Source organism: Malaclemys terrapin, chromosome 1 (assembly GCF_027887155.1).
Source record: "Malaclemys terrapin pileata isolate rMalTer1 chromosome 1, rMalTer1.hap1, whole genome shotgun sequence".
NCBI classification, from domain to species: domain Eukaryota; kingdom Metazoa; phylum Chordata; order Testudines; family Emydidae; genus Malaclemys; species Malaclemys terrapin.
The window spans coordinates 263,565,844-263,578,497 of NC_071505.1; the positions used below are offsets into that span (position 1 = coordinate 263,565,844).

General features: G+C 48.2%; 1 long non-coding RNA gene across 1 annotated transcript in view; it reads right to left on the reverse strand.

The window, feature by feature from the left end:
- LOC128828067 (uncharacterized) overlaps positions 1–12,654 on the reverse strand; it is an 86,731-nt gene that overhangs the window by 64,388 nt on the left and 9,689 nt on the right. The window contains exon 2 of the long non-coding RNA XR_008443155.1: positions 7,506–7,576. This is a non-coding gene — a long non-coding RNA (uncharacterized LOC128828067). The remainder of the gene's footprint in view (positions 1–7,505; positions 7,577–12,654) is intronic.

Sequence of the window (12,654 nt, forward strand, 5' to 3'; positions counted from 1 at the left end):
ACCCTCCATGCCTAGCTGGGCCCCCGGAATGGACCCGTATCTCCTGGTACCAGGTGCCATGTTTTCCCGAGGAAACACATGGGGGGGCAGCACGTGGGTCACATGCCCCACCACCACATTTCTGCCAGGGTTCACACCAGAATGTGGCCAGCAGCAGCTTTTCAGCACTGTGCGGGAGGGAAGGGATGGGAGCTGCTTCCAACTACGGGGCGGGGGAGGGGAGAGAAGGGCTGACCTGGTCCATGTCATTGCAGAGCTCATCTCTTCCCCCACCACCCGCTTGCTCCCCTGTGGCTGGAAGCAGCTTGTCCCTTCCTCCCTGCACAGTGTTGAAAGGCAGCTAACACCTCCAGGCTGCTGCTGGCCACCGACATAACCCAACCACCTCCGGCTACAGCATGGGCAGGAAGGGGTTAAGCTCTAAGGCTGCATTGTGCACCAGGGCCCAGGGAACCTGCCTGCAGGGGCTTCAGCAAACCTGGACAGAGAAGTGGCTCAGCAGGGGAGGGTGCCTAGGGGATGGAGCAGCCCCGAGCTCCCTAGGGGCAGGACCCAGGGCAGGGCGGGTGGGTGAAGAGGGTGCTAAGCCCCTGTCCGTGGGGCTGCTGTGGAGCCTGCAGGGTTGGGGCACGAACAGGCTAGAAATCGCTTCCCCCCTCCCCTTGCCAGGGGTGGAGAGGCTTCCCCGTGCCAGTGCTGTGCGAGGCTTTGGCACATGCAGGGCTCGGCTCCTCCTGGCCAGCGCCCCGGGCTGAAGGGTCTTGGGCTTTCCCCACGGGCTGAAGCTTCGCCCTACTACCAGCCTTGCACACCCACCCCCATTGTCAGCCACTGGACCCCCCCCACTCACTGCTGGTGGGCGGGCGTCTGGCAAGCAGGGATCCGGCCAGCAGCAGGAACTGCCAGTACTGATGCGGTGGAGGGGAGACAGAAAATACGGGACAATTTGCCCGTTTTTAAGAAAAAGTCAGGACACTTGCAGGAGGGCTTAAATACGGGACTGTCCCTTTAAAAACGGGACATCTGGTCACCCTAATTGTGAGTTTCTCTCCTTATCTCACCAGTGTGCTCTGTCCACGGTTGGAGACTTGGCCTTGCCTTTGCCCCAGCCTATGTGGTTTCTAATATCGCTAGATACACCCAGGCCCACCGAGAGTGGGTTCGTGCCCCGGTGAAAAAAAATTTTCGGGCCCCCGGCAAGGGCAGACTGGCTAAACAGGGCCAACGTGAAGGGGGGGGAAGCCGGGCCTCGGGCCTCCTTCCGGATCGCCGGGCCCCGGTAATTTTACCGTCTTCCCCCTCTCTCGTCGGCCCTGGATGCACCTAGTCCCTGCACACCAGGAGCATGAGTGGAAACTCCTTAGGTTCTCTTGCCTTCATTCACACATATGCCCACCATAGGCCCATCTAGCATTAAGTAGCCATTTAAGGCCTTGTGGATATCAAACACACAACGTTCTTTCTAGCAACAGGGCTAGAATGCTACAGAACATGGAAACTCAAGAAATATGAGATTCTAACATATATTCTATAGACTATGTTAAAATAACATGGGCCAGAGCCTTAGCCAATGGAGCTAGTCAGCTATATGGATTTACACAAGCTGAGGCTCTAGCCTTATATATTTTACAAGGTCATTGAAAACAGGAGAAGTGAGCACATTTAAAAGTATTTCCTTACATATTTACTTCAGGCTGTGTATAAAATAAGGTATCCTGCCATGAGTCATGGACAGCTTCCTCAGTGCAAATGATCTGGGAATTGTTGATTTAGGTTCACAACTTTAAACATGTTATTTTTAATTTCCTTGTAAGGGTTTTTCTCTCTTAAATCTTGGAAGATCCCAGAGTGTATACTTACCACTAAAGAAGGCGGAATAGGTCTATTCTACTTCCACACAGTTCACCTTGCATCTGCATGCCCTGCACATTTGAGGTATTAAGCCTCCAGAAAGGGTTATGATCTGACTGAAGGATGGCAGATTTAATCAAATACATAAATTGTTCATATGCCACCATTTGAAGCAGGTAGCTTGCTGGGCTGTATAATGAGTGCAAATTAAAGCTGAAGCAACGTAAAGCCTGTAAACTTGAGTAGGTATATAGCCAATGGGTGGAAAGTTCTTGACTGTCATTGTCCAAAGTGGCACATTTCAGTACGGTTTGTTCAGATAAAAGAAAACCACCTACTTCTGAGAACAAGAATTAACAGGCATGATGTAATTGGTACCCACTCTTGGGGCTGCGCTCCCAGAGTATGATTAGCACGAATTCTCCTAGCTTTAGAATTCTAAAGCCATTAAGCCACCTCACTGCTGAGTGTTGCATGCCGGCCCCTGCTGGGAGGCATTGTACCTTCCAGTAGCCCCTGCTGCCTCTTGCAGTCAGCTCTTTTTCAGGCAAAAGTGAGAAACAAACACCAGAAAATGCAACCCAACTTTGTGGGGACAGTGGGTGGTGATTTATTATTTAAAAAAAAAACTCACAAAAGACCAGCATTTTGCTCCAGGGATTTCTCTCTAAGAGGATTACACAGCAGTAAAATTTTGTTACAATCTGGCAATGGTAACGTTTAGGTTTCAAAGGCACCACATGATTAGATCACCTGAAAACAACCATGTTTAGACATGATTCTGTAGGAAAGTGCTGCTAGCATGGGCCTTTATTCAACTCTCATTGACGTCAGTGGGCGTTTTTGCTGTGGGATGCAATGGGACTAGGACCATAGTCTCCATTCATTGTAGCCAGGGATAAATCTGGTAAAGACAATTATAATAGGCTGCATGTGATGCATATTAAAAATTCTTACGATGCTGCAGAAGATCTGTAGCCACTTTTCATACTTTAGTATTTCAGCTAATAAACTGTTTTGTGCTCTGAGAAAATAAATTAAATCTTGTTTGTTTATTTTAAAAGACTGCAACCAAGACTGGGAATCCATTGTCGTAGGCAAACACAGTAAGGGAGATGCTCCCGAGAAGAGTTTTTATAATCTAAGTAGACACTGGAGACAAAGGATGGGGGATAGTGAGTATTACAGTCTCCATTTTACAGATGGGGAATGGAGGCAGCAAAAGATTAAGTGACTCACCCAAGATCTGTGGCAAAGTTGGGATATTCTGAATCTCAGACCAATTCCTTAATCGTAAGACTTACATAGAGGAAAAAAAAATCACTCTCAAAATTAGATTTACCTGAAATAAGTTTGGAGGCCCATGAAGGCAAAGCAGCATGTCAAACAGCACACTAGTTTAAAATGCAATATAATTTTAAATTGACAAAACTGATTACTTGAAATTTAATTTGAAAAAAATTTCAGCCCCAGGCTCCTTGCTAAATATCTCCATGGAGTGAATGTTTATGGTTGTCGTTTATAGGCATTCACCTAGAAGCCGATAAATGAATTTTCAACTTCAATTCTGTGCTGTCTAATAATTCTTTTGCAAAGGGGTATTGAACATCTCACGGGATTGGGAATGCAGAGCTTCTCAGCAACTAGGCTGCCTGTTCAAATTCCGCCAATGTCAAGAGAGTCTGAAAGTTATTGCCACCTGTTGCAATGTGAAATTATTTTGGTTTCTGTTGAGTTCATGGTGGCCAGGTGTCCACGTCCCAAAACCCACCACCATTAATTAATTGGCATCTTTGTTGACCTTAATTGACAACCTGGTTGCAGGAAGGAAGCCAGTAACTGAATGGACTTGCATCTATCCTCTCTTCCGAGAGCGAGTACCTGCAGTGTCGGGCTGAGGCACCTTACTTGGTAGGAAGGTGGGAAGAAGCTGCCCTGCATCCGCCCATACTGTATCTGTCGATGAAGGTTGTCATACTCCAGCCTGTCAATCCTGCACCTTTCCTGGGTATGACATTCTCATGAACGCTTCAACAAAATTTGGAAAACTGCTTGTCCAACCATTGCAGTAGAGCAGGGCAATAGTAAAGCAATGCAACTGTGGGTCCTCAACAGAAGTATTGACGACACAGAAAGGTGGTACTTCATGCTGATTTCATTCGAGTCAAGCAGTGGCATGTCCACAAGTGTGCAGTGGCACTTCAAGCCCACACAAATTAAGAGGTTCCCTCGCTCATAATTTTCTCCAACATTTTACAGGAATATGGGGGGTAGGTGGCTGCAGTATGTTTCTGTCCATCCAATCAATAAATCTGTTTTGTAGATGCAATTAACGCATCTTTATGAGCTAAAAATTCTGACAAGACTTGTCAAATTTGGCAGAGGAGGTTTGAGTTAAGATCTAATCAGAATAATTGTCTTTAGCACAGACCACCATTTAATGTGATGATGATGATGATGATAAGTAAATTTGGCCTAGAAAATAGGACCCAATTAATTCCCTTGGGAAAACTCAGTGCTGACAGTTGCAAAATTTACTTTTTAAAAATCAAACAACTCTCCCTTTAAAGAGATTCTAGGAGCAGTGGTCTCCAAACTTTTTTGATCGCGCACCCCTATCAGTAAAAAATTTGAGCACGCGCCCCCTGCCGCACCGGCTCTAACATTTTTGCCAAAAAAAAAGGGGCTCCTCCTGCCGCGCACCCCCAAGGATCCTCTTGCACACCCCACTTTGGAGACCACTGTGCTACAGAATAAAGGAAGATTAAACTGACTGAAAGTAATAGGGGGAAGGACAAGAGGGGAGAGAAATTGGGTTTCTGGTCCATCTGGATGCCTTCCTTGCTCTTGGTTTCTCTGCAATCATTCTTTTACCAGAGTCACCTTTTGTTTTCTAAATACAACTGCCTGCAATAACCCAACCCACCTTCACTGCATGTGGAATAAAAGTGAGCCAATCATTAGGCTTTACATGTATTCAGTATGTGGCATGGCTTAAATGGAAGAAAAAAATTGTACAAGTGATTGATGTGTTAAATTTCCCCTTCCCGTCAAGTAAAAAACAATTTTTTGCCCACTGTTGACTAGTACTAAGAAATGATTACCTGGTTTTTACTGTAATTCCACAGAAAGCTATTCCTCAAATGAACCGTACTATGTTCCTACATGGGAAAGGGCCAAGATATTTATTTTTAAGGAAGCATCAGGAAATGTTGAATATGCTCAGTTACAGTTCCTCATTCAAAAAATATTTTTTCAGCTGTATTTCTTGCAAACGTCATAGGACAAATTTCTCAGTGTGCATCTTTAACTGTATACTGAAAATTTGGAGGTGCATCAATTTGCATATCTGAAGATTAGCCTATATCGCATTAGCCCGTGGCAGTACAAGTAAGTTATGCAGTTATAAGCTTTGGCATTGCAAAAACAACATTGTGTGAGCTCACATAGATGCACCTGCAAATGTTGGTAATTGCTGAAATGTTGGTCTTGTATGACCTGTTATAAAATCTTCTGCCCAGTATGTTTTTCCCCAGGGATTTTTCAGAAGATATACAGTGCCCCATGTTACTCTTTCTAGTCAAAAACTAATTTCCCCATCTCTCTCCCTTAAAAATGGCTCCAGAATTATCATTAAATATAAGGATTATTCTACTAAATGACAGCTAGACTCTTAGCAGAGCACGAGTATGTTCTTTCCCCCCACAAACAGATCAAGTAAATCCATAATTAAATGCAGGATTCACAGGCTGGATTGATAGAGCTACAGGCTGCTACCACCTGACAATGTCCTCTCCACAAAAATTTTCCTATTCTAACAAATGTCTCCTGCCACTTTTCGGCTGAAAATTTCATGAAAACTGGTTTTCTTGTAGTATCTTTGTGCCATACATCAACCTTTTCGGTCCTATCTAGGGTTAGCCCAGTGATGTATTGTAGAGTGCTATGGGACAGTGTTAAAGAATCACATGGCCACTTTCTTTTAGAATTGAACAAGGAACTTCGTTAGAATAGGAACAGTATCATCCATAAAGCTACATTCTGCTTCTCTGCAGAACCTCTGCCTAGAACCTTCCCCAATACCTCTCTTGCTTGGCTTCCTAATAGTACACACTCCTCACAGAGGGCGGTTTTAGGGATCCTAGAAGCAACTTGTTAATATTTTTCCACTAAAGTAAGGGAAGGATTGAAGAGACTTTCCTATTTTTAATGGAGTTCAACCCCGGATACTGGTCTCTAGTGCCAGAAAAGGCTTATCACCAGGGCTCATGCAAATATATTTGAAGAGCTCATATTTTGCTGTTGGAACCCAAATAGAGCTGTAGATTCAGCTTTGCTTTGTGTGAACACTGCAGTTTTGGACTTCATTGAGGTTCCAATGGAAATGAACACTATCAGGTTAAAGCTACACTCTTAGCAACAAATGAATTGCTAGATATAGACATATGGCATAGTCACGATATATTTTCAGTGTAATATGGAGCTATTTAGCCTCACAATTCTAGCACTAATGGGCATTAGCAACACTGCTAAATCCAGGACCACACACTTTGAGTCAAATAATTCCATTTCTAGTTTTGTGTTCCATGCACTGCAATAGACAATCTTCTCTAGCAATACATCCGAGAATCCAGTCTCCTACTAAAGAGCAAATTACAACAGATTCATTTATGGAGAGGCACACAGTGGAGAATTTCTAGTCTTTATAATACATTTTCCCTTGATTACATGAACAGTTCCTAAGTCACTCTGCATCACTATACCAAATGTATAGACATCTCATAGACACTTTTATGTATGGGCTTTCTCTTGCCCTTCTTTTTTCCTCACTTGCTCCAATTTTTACACTGGTGTAAGTCCTCTGAATTCATTGTGGTCCTACGCCTGATTCTTGCTGATGTAAGAGAAAAGAATGGGACCAAGTGACTTCAATGTGATTAAGATATGTCTACAATGCTCTAGCCCTTTGTTCGTGCTGCAACGTGCTAAAACTTTACTGTCCACCAAACTTGACTGTCCAGAGGACAAAGAAAGTCAGCCCATGGGATTGTGGGATACTTTTGGTGGACTCCCAGAGCATGAGTTCAGTGGGACTGTGACTACACTGAAGAGCAACAGGGCTTTAACCCTAGGTCCCAGCTTGACTCAGGCTCAGAACCTCCACTGCCGTTGTTGGGTAGAAAAGGTTCCATTTATTAAGTGTACATAGTCGCCACCTTGGATTGGTAAAAGGACAACCTGTCCTCCATCTTGGCACCCCTTCTCCTTCAGCTTTGGCACTCTTTTCGAGTTTGGCGCCAAAGCAAGGAAAAGGTGGGAAAGGTAGTGTCTCATATCCGTAAAATCTGCCTAGCAACAAGGAATGTATATAAAGGAGTGTTCACCCTCTGAGGGGCATTCTGTGTCTCTGGATACTGTGAGAGCAGGTCATCCCAGTGAGGCATAGGCGCCCTCCCACAGTGTACCAGCCTTGCTATTAGCTAGAGTCCTAAGGGAATAGGACTTTAGGTGAACCAGCAACACCTACCAAAGTTCTCTTAACTTACCTCCACTCACCTGTTCCACCATCACATGAGATAGTGTTCGCATTCAGCATGCAAGACAACGAGATCAAGAATAGAAGACAGAAGACACCATACTGAAGATCTACTTACCAGTCATCAAAGTTCCTGAGGTCCGATTCCTGTTATGGCTCCCATCTGTGTTCCTGTTCTCCTGTCCATGTCTGCAAGACATGATATAGTCCTTCTCTGTTATTTCTGTAAAACCCCACTGGGTAAGGGTTTGGGGTTCATCCCCATTTCCATCATCTGTGTTAACAACCGAGCAATTATTCTTTGTGTTATGTTAGTTGCAGGGAGTCCTAGTTTGTTGTTGTGTATCTCAATAAACACCATTTTGTTGTTCGCAACCTTAACCTGTCGGTGTCTTAACTACACTAAAACACCATTGATAGATGCGGAGGTGGGGTAGGATAGCCCATCTTCTGTGAAGTAAAACCTAATCTTAACTGTCTCGAGCTAACACCATGGAGTCCTGGGACCCTGGGTTAGTGTGATTGGTATGTAGATAGAAGGGGGCCTGCATTTGAACTCCACACTTACATTGAAGTGTAGACATACCCTTAGTAGTAATGGGGGGGGTTGTAGGTTTTAGTATGTTATATAGGCCATTAGCTATCACTAGATTCATAGCTGAGCATGGCACTTAACAAACACATAAAATAAGTGGTCTTTGCTGTGAAAAGTTTACAAGATAGCTTAATACAGAAAATGGCAAGAAAAGAGAAGATAGTGGGTAAGTAGGACAAAAGTCATGATAGTAACTCTTTTAAGTTACTTTGGTTACTAATGCTGGCATCTTGGAAGTTCAGAAAAAAGTTTGTATTTGTGTGGTCTTTGTAGAGAAGAAAACCTATCCCAAAATAACAATAAAGGAAGCTCACAATGGGTTTTATTACGGTGAGAATTCCAAATCCACCCAACATTCATCAAAGCATAAATGAAACTAGGAAGTTGCTTAAACTGGATCTGTTGAGGTTCATTTTGAGTGGCAAATTTTAACACTAATAAAATCAATTCACTCACTGAACAGTTGCAGATCTTGCAATAGTGTTTTTCTTTTGAAGAGAAGATGCTGAATGAACTTTTTAAAAGTGTGTCTGAGCTTTCCTGTATGAATGAGTCAGAATTCTGTTGTTTAAGGTAAAAATGTCAAATAAATAAAAATTCTTCGGGCAGCAGGGTAAATATACATTTTCTGTGTAAACCCTACTATGACTTCCTTCATTAAGCTTTATCTTACAAAGCTACCAGCATTATTTACTCTTGATTTGATCTTGTTTTATTCCATATTTAAAGCCAAAAGGCTGTAATTCAGTGGCTGCTTTAAAGTATGCTCTGTGTGCTGCATAACAGCAGCTTTCAAAGAGGCTACTGGTTTTCATAAAGTGAGTTGCTCAGATGATATGAAAATCTTGATCAGATTTATGACCTGTTTGGAATGCTGTGTGTGTTCAGTGTGATACAGAAGGTATTTAGCCACAGAGCGTGAAACTGCCCTTTTCACAGGGGCTCGTATAAGGCCTATGGGGAATTTCAGTGGTGCAATGGCCTCTGCTCAGGAATGTATGTATCCTCCTTAAAAGTGGAAATTGCCCCTGAAGAGTTCATGTCATGAGAATTCATCCCATTACATTTACATCTAGGGTGACCAGACGTCCCGATTTTATCGGGACTGTCCCGATATTTCCTTGTTTGTCCCGCGTCCCGACCGCACGTCGGTTGGGACGCGGGACAAACAAGGAAATGCGCCGGAGCCTGGAGCCTGGAAGTGCTCGCACCCCCCGCCCCGCCCCGACTCCACCTCCTCCTCCCCCGATTGGCTCCCTCCCCGAATCCCCGTCTCTTCCCCAGGCTCACCATTCCTCCTCCCTCCACAAGCGCTGGAGGGAGGCCCGGGAGACGCAGGGGAAGCGCGGGGCCGGGGTGAGTAAGAGTCCAGCCTGGCCCCGAGCAGGCAGGACTCAGTTGGGTGGTAGGGAGAGGAGGGGGCGGCCCGCGGGGCCAGGTGGTGGCTGTTCTCCCCCCTGGGCAGCGGGACTCGGGAGCAGCCGCTGTTGCAGCTCCCACTGCCGTGGGGGGAGGAAGCGGCCATGGCGCTCGGCGGCTGCGGCGCCCCCGAACCTGGGCCTGCTGCGGGGACCCAGCAGCGCACATGCTGGACCCAGCCCCTGGCCAGTCGCGTCTGGGCTGCTGCCCAGCTGGTACTATCCTGCGGTGCCCCCGGGGTGGAGGCATCGGCAGCCCAGCCCCGTTCGTTCCCCTGCGGGACCCGAGCGGGACGGGGGGGCTGGGGCCTGCTGCCCCCACTCCGGGGCCGCCGTGGGATAGTACCAGCTGGGCAGCAGCTCAGACATGACTGGCCAGGGGCTGGGCGCAGCGCGCGCACTGCTGGGTCCCCGCAGCAGGCCCAGGCTCGGGGGGTTCGGGCCTGGGCGCCAGAGCCGCAGCCGCCAAGCGCCATGGCCGCTTCCTCCCCCGCGGCAGTGGGAGCTGCAGCAGCGGCTGCTCCCGAGTCCCACTGCCCGGGGGGGGGAACAGCCGCTGCCTGGCACCGCACGCCGCCCCCCTCCTCTCCCTACCACCCAACTGAGTCCTGCCTGCTCGGGGCCAGGCCGGACTCTTACTCACCCTGGCCCCGCGCTTCCCCTGCGTCTCCCGGGCCTCCCTCCAGCGCTTGTGGAGGAAGGGTTTTGTTTTGTTTGTTTGGTTTCCCCCCCCCCCCGCGTCATCCTCCCCCCCTCCAACCGCATCCGGATATTTGACTTGGGTGATCTGGTCACCCTATTTACATCAGACTCAGTGCCTGCTGAGGAAGGAATTTGGGAGTTCTTTAGATTAGTACTGATAAAAGTGCCTGATCCTGCAGACACTATGGCTTAACCCAGTGGTTCTCAAACCTTTCCAGACTATTGTACCCCTTTCAGGAGTCTGATTTGTCTTGCGCACCCCAACTTTCACCTCACTTTAAAACTACTGGGTTACAAAAGCAGACATAAAAATACAAAAGGGTCACAGCTCACTATTACTGAAAATTGCTTACTTTCTTCTTTTGTCGGTATGAAATTTTAGTTTGTACTCACTTCACTAGTGCTTTTAATGTAGCCTGTTGTAAAACTAGGCAAATATCTAGAGAGCTCTCGCAGCGCTGTATGTACTCCACCTCTCCGAAGGGAGTAGCGTGCAGCGCTGCAGGCACTGATTACACTGGCACTTTACAGCGCTGTATTCGTTGCGCTCAGGGGGGTGTTTTTTCACACCCCTGAGCGCAGCAAGTTGCAGCGCTGTTCAGCACCAGTGTAGCCAAGGTCAGTACTCCCAGGGATACACATACTCCTGGTTGAAAACCACTGGCTTAACCTCTCTCTTGTGAATAGTCCCAATGAAATAATCAGGACTAATGCATATGTTTAACTTTATGCACTTCACGGGTGTTTACTGGCTCAGGGCCTTAGCCTTATCATCCAATGCTCTCAGAAATCAGACACCCCATCATGCCCCATGTCACACCCATCCCCTATCTAAGCCTCCCTGCTCCTTGTCCCCTGACTGCCCCCCTAGGACCCTACCCCCTACCTGTCCCCTGACTGCCACAACTCTTATTCACACCCCTGCCCCCAGACAGACCCCTGGGACTCCCACGCCTATCCAACCACTCCCTGCCCCCTGACAGGACCCCCAGAACTCCAAACCCATAAAACCCCTGTTCCCTGCCTGCCCCAACCCCTCTCCACACCCCTGCCTCTTGACAGGCCCCCGCCCAGAACTCCCAACTCATCCAACCCCCCCAGCTCCTTGTCCCCTGACCATCCCCTCCAGAGACCCCCCCAACTGCCCCTCCAGGACCCTCCTTTCTCCCTGTTCCCTGACTCCCCAGACCCCTATCCACCCCCCGCCCCCTGACAAACCCTGGGACTCCCATGCCCCATCCAACCCACCCTGCTCCCTGACTGCCCTCTCCAGAGACCCCCTCCCAGGGATCCCACCCCCATCCAACCCACCCTAGTCCCTGTCCCCTGACTGCCCCCACCCCTTATCCAATCTCCCTGGCCCCGGACCCCTTACCATGAGGCTCCTAGCAGCATGTTTGGCTCCGCGCAGAGCCAGACATGCTGTCCCGTGGGAGCGGGCAGCCCCGCCCCTCAGAATGCTGCGCGCATGGCGGCATGGCTCCGGATAAGCGGGAAGCGTGTCTGCCTCCCCACGGAGCCAAACACTGCCCCGTGGGAGTGTGCAGCCATGGCCCCAGGGGAGGGGGGAAGGCAGGGGAGGAGCCGGTGGCTTGCTGTGCTCGGCCGGGTGCTCCAGCCCGGGAGCACGGACCCCGCGGCTTGCCGCGCTGGGAAAGTGGGGCCATTTGCCCACCCCTGAATTAGGGTGTGCCTGGGCACACCCGGCACACCCCATGCACATGCCTATGATTATAATCCTACCCTCCAAAGCACTTGCAATCCCTCCCAGCTTGGTATCATCCACAAATTTTATAAGTGTACTCTCTATGCCATTATCTTAAATCAGGGATCGGCAACCTTTGGCATGCGGCTCGCTAAGGTAAGCCCCCTGGCAGGCCGGGCCGGTTTGTTTACCTGCCACGTCTGCAGGCTTGGCCGATAGTGGCTCCCACTGGCCGCAGTTCGCCGTTCCAAGCCAATGGGGGCGGTGGAAAGCGGCAGCCAGCACATCTCTCGGCTCACGCCGCTTCCCGCAGCCCCCATTGGCCTGGAGCGGCGAACCGCAGCCAGTGGGAGCCGCGATCGGCCGAACCTGCGGACGCGGCAAGTAAACAAACCGGCCTGGCCCGCCAGGGTGCTTACCCTGGCGAGCTGCATGCCAAAGGTTGCCGATCCCTGATCTAAATCATTGATGAAGATAGTGAACAGAACCAGACCCAGAACTAATCTCTGCGGGACCCCACTCATTATGCCCTTCCAGCATGACTGTGAACCACTGATAACTACTCTGTGGGAATGGTTTTCCAAACAGTTTTGCACCCACTTTACAGTAGCTCCATCTAGGTTGCATTTCCCTAGTTTGTTTATGAGAAGGTCATGCGAGACAGTATCAAAAGCTTTACTAAATTCAAAACATACCATGTCTACCACTTCCCCCCTATCCACAGGGCTTGTTACCCTATCAGGTTGGTTTGACATTATTTGTTCTTGACAAATCCATGCTGACTGTTATTTATCACCTTATTATCTTCTAGATGTTTGCAAATTGATTGCTTAATTATTTGCTCCAT